We start from the raw sequence: 4,645 nt of genomic DNA on the forward strand, positions 1-4,645 counted from the left end.
TTTGCAATACTCATAAACCTTCACTTTCATGATTGCCATTCCTAAACCTTGTGTCGTTAGTCAAATTCTGTCTCCAAAATCGTTACACTCGTTTCATGTCATTGATGTGGGATACATCAAAACCCTCCTGCGATGAGTTGCTTCTTTTCGACATTAGCACATTATCCAAGAAGTTGACTTAGAAACACCCTTCCAGTACCTTGAGGCTTGCATACATCAATGGCAGGTTTCTCACTTCCGACGATAGGTTGACATCACTAGCCTTCGATCGAAAGACTTTGTATGGTGTTCGACATCAAAATGTCCATTCACACCATGCAGAATGTATTGTAGTACCTTGAGGATCATTATCATTATCGGTGATTTCTCTCGTGTCTGTTAATGGCTTACATCATTGGCTGGTAATCAGATGTTGTCTTCCCATGTTCGAATTCAAATCACATATGCACATGGTTAGACTCGTACTTGAGTGAATGATTGAATGATATAGAAGACCCCGGATCTAGTTTCATCCATTTGGGTTGCGATTTCAGGAAATGTACCAAATCATCTATACAATGGCTTTACATTGATGGTCATCCTATCATGGGTCTATATCTGTAGACAACTGTCTATGTACTTATAATGAAAGTTTATGTGTTGAGCATGGGTATGCCTTCCCTCAGCGATTCATGAGAAAAAATCAAAATATCATGATATTATGTACTATAATCGACGCAGGTCACCAACCACTTCGGAACCTCCTCATCACATCGTAAATCATATCACTCAACATCATTATTTATGACTTCATGCTTTAGGGGGCAGCTGTTATAGATCCATTTGGGCACATCACTCCCATCATTTAGATCAGTACTATTAGGGCTCATCAAACCCTAATTCAGTTGCTACATGCCCTATACAAGTCACCATTTTGAATGCCTCCTTCCCTTAGAGTTTCTTGGCCTAAAGCCATCCAGAATTGCATCCTTAAGGGACCAACACAACCTTGGATAGGGGTAAGTGTGCTTCACTGAAGGTAGGTCCATATTAGGGTGCTCTGCAGAGCACCTAGGCCCACTTTGACCTACGTTGGGCAAGATTGAGCGAAATTCACATAGGGTTCTAGGAATATTCTTATCTTCTGGAGCCATCTATAAGATTCCCACACTTATCATCTCCTAGGTGCTTTGATTCCCTTTGTCTTATTTATCATCTATAGGAAAAGGATAAGCGCTTTAAATATGTTGTTCTAGGTATAACTACCTACCTAGGGGATTAGTATTTATTCGTAGATGCCAAATTCCTCATAACAAAGGAATATGAAACATATAAGATGTTATGCTTGTAACAAGTTTGGGAATATAGAAAAATAATGCAAGGACAAGTCTATGGATCATCGTAGACAATATGGTAAGCAATCAACTAAGCAGATTTATATCAGAAAATCTGAAAAAGATGAATCCATCGAGAATCAAGAAAAGGAAGATCAGATAAGGTGTGATCTTTCTCTCTCCTCATTCAAAGAGAAAGATGATAGTGGAGACAGGAGGAAGATGGATTCTCTGATGAAGAACTGTCATGGTAATAATATTCTTGGAAATGATGCTTTAGCAAAAGTTCTAGGACCAGGTATAGTCAGAACAAACTGAGAAGGAACTGAAAGTATAAAATTTCCATGTTCTAATTCTCATACGTTGATAGTATGAAGACAAGTCATGTATATACACTAGCTCAAGGCTAGTCGTGTATATATTGCTTTAATGAAGAAGAAGTGTGACAGACTCAGAAAAGCGATCTGATATGGTTCAGACAATTATCAATTATCTTTTCTGTCTTGATGATTGATGACTACAATATGTGGATGTTATTTAGAAGTGCTTTGTTGATGACTTGATGTATATTTAATTCATGATGATGCCTTGATGACTCTTACTGATATATGTAATCATTAGATCAGACAATGAACAATTGGCATAGTCTTAGTGGGAGAATATGAGATTCTTCTAATAATGCATCGTTGGCATTATGTTTAGAATTCTTTGGTACATAATGATTCTTATCAATAGTGAGGATTCTTATGTTGTTGAAGAGTTTAAATGATACATCATGCTATCCTACAGTCATAAGTTTCCTATGATAACGTTTTAAATGATACTTGTATTGCTTGGGGTTACATAGTTGTTATTCAGATCAGATTTAGGGATGATTGTGGATGACTATTTTGATGATGCATATAGTACATATGGTATGTTTATTACATAGTGATCTTCAAAAGGACAAGGAGAAGAGAAAAGCTTGAGTATACAACTTCATGATGATAAGAGTCACTCATTTATTTTATGCTACTATTAGGATTCCAAGAAACTCTCCTAGGTTGTAGCTCGGATATGCCTGGTAACATATAAATTCAACTATTGTTGCAGGTTTAATGGAAGGAATGATGGTTTGGTTCAAGCCAAATAACCCCTTCTACTTTGTTTCACTCTAGACATGCGTGAACACCCTCAGACTACAAGGCTTTAGACCACCATTGCTCACAGTTTAGATATTAGGTGAATATGGAGAATTCTAACCACACCAGCAGATGCACAAGACCATGTGATGGCCGGCTGCAACTAGTAAAGAAATCTGTAAATCTAGTCTACTAATGCAAAGACAGGATGACAACTCTCTTGCATTAGATAGAAAGAAACCTGGGCAACCTATTCAATGATTCATAGAAGATTCTAACATATAGATAATATGACAGTTATCTAGTGTTAAACGTCAAGAGATCAAGAACACAACATATCAGGTACAAGCTTAGAACAGAGGAAAATGGAAAGTGAGCAGTTAACAACAAAAGAAGCTTGTATTAGCTAAAAATGAAGACGAGACGCTGCAAGTGACAAAATATCTACAGTCTTCAGAAGTTGAACCTTACATCAAATGCCTACCTTGATTACATCTTGTTTCTGAGTATTTATAGATCTACATTACAAGGGCACTTGGCTGCTTAGGTATGAAGGGGTCATAATTGACCATCAACTGCATTTAACTGCCTGATGGAGTCTCTGAATGTGTTTGCTTGCTTCAGTGGGTGAATCTGATTTGTTCAGGTGCTGTGCTATCCTTTTAGGCTATTGGAGTGCTCATACCCGTGGAGTTCCATAATTGATAAATTCAGTTACAGAGTCATGCTTGTCCTTTTCTCCCTTGGCCATGCTTTCTGTTAAATATGGTTGTTGGGGGTCTGACAGTGACTGATATTGGCATAGCTGGTCATCTCCTTCTTCGAGCAAAAAAAATGGTCAAGGACGTGGGATGCATGGGCAAAAAGACCGTCGGGATAAGAGAGAAGGATGACCATCCAATTGAGGAAATAGACGGTGGAGATGACTCGACGGAGGCTATTGGCCTAGATGAGATCGGGGTTAATACAGACCATTGGATCTTCGGTGGATAGATCAAATGGTCATTGGGAAACGGAGTTGCACAGATGTTTAACGGGCGGGGCAGATTAGTTGGGTGGTAATGGTATTCGTCGCACTGCTTTCGGGTGTTAAGCAGTAAATGCCTAGGGTCGCGCAATTCTGCTCATTAATCGACACTTAGCAGTGGATGAGAGAGAAAAATTGTTCTCATCGTTCGCTAAAGTTCGATCAAGTTGGGGGCACAATGAAAGCAAAGACCATCAGATTGGTAGACAAGTTGTCATTATTGGGTGTGACAGGAGTTGTTGGATCGGCGGAGTGATCAATGGTGGGGATGAGGCACGATGAGTTATGAATGTGCGAAGACATATGGTAGGTTCAAGGTTTTGCACTTGGGGCTAAAGTCAAAAGGGGCTATTTTGCCGAGTTTAGGAGGCCAATATGGAAATAGAGATGGAGGAGAGTAAGCGGGGTAGAAAGAAAGAAGGGAAGAGTGACCAAATGTGAAACTTCTTTGAGCGCATCCAAATAGACTAGATCTCTTCCCGGCATTAGAAAATTAGTGTTGCATAGCAGAGCTAACACTGGCTCCTTCTGGGGATGAAATACTCCCTGTGAGGTTTCAAGAACTGTAGACCACTGCCTTTCATATAAAAGCAAGATCAACAATAATTCTTAGTGTTCCATTGGGCATGGAGTCTAATCAAGCCTACACTAAAACTTGTAAAAAGTACATATTTACAATGCGGAGGCCTAAAGACCTTAAACAACATAAATATTCAAAAACCGCCCATTAACTGGGCCATCAAAAGCTGTTTCTCCTTCCATACTTTGTAGCATGAAAGTGTTGTTCCCCTGGACCTAAGCGATGATAAAAGTTCCAGTCCACAGAGCATCTAACTTCCCATGATTGCCTTTCTTTTCCTTCAGTGCATCCCATTTAAGCACCAAGTCCCCAACTTGAAAATTTTTCATCTTTTCCTTCCTGTCAAAGGCTTCCTTGATTCTCTTTTGATGTGATGCAGACTTCTCAACCAATTGATCTCTAATTTGATGCACTCCTGCCAAGTCACTAATCCTCTTTGCCATGTCATCTTCCTCATTGTGTTCTTCCTACAAGAATTTTTCCACAGGGAGGGTTAACTAGATTGGGAATACAGCTTCAGTGCGATAAACTAACTTGAACGGAGAATTCCATGTGGATTTCTTGGTGGTTACCCTATCAGCCCATAATGAAAATTTCAGTTTGG

The sequence above is a fragment of the Pinus tabuliformis genome, chromosome 1_1 (assembly GCF_031772625.1).
Source record: "Pinus tabuliformis cultivar Carrire ecotype Pingquan chromosome 1_1, CPIR1, whole genome shotgun sequence".
Lineage (NCBI taxonomy): Eukaryota > Viridiplantae > Streptophyta > Pinopsida > Pinales > Pinaceae > Pinus > Pinus tabuliformis.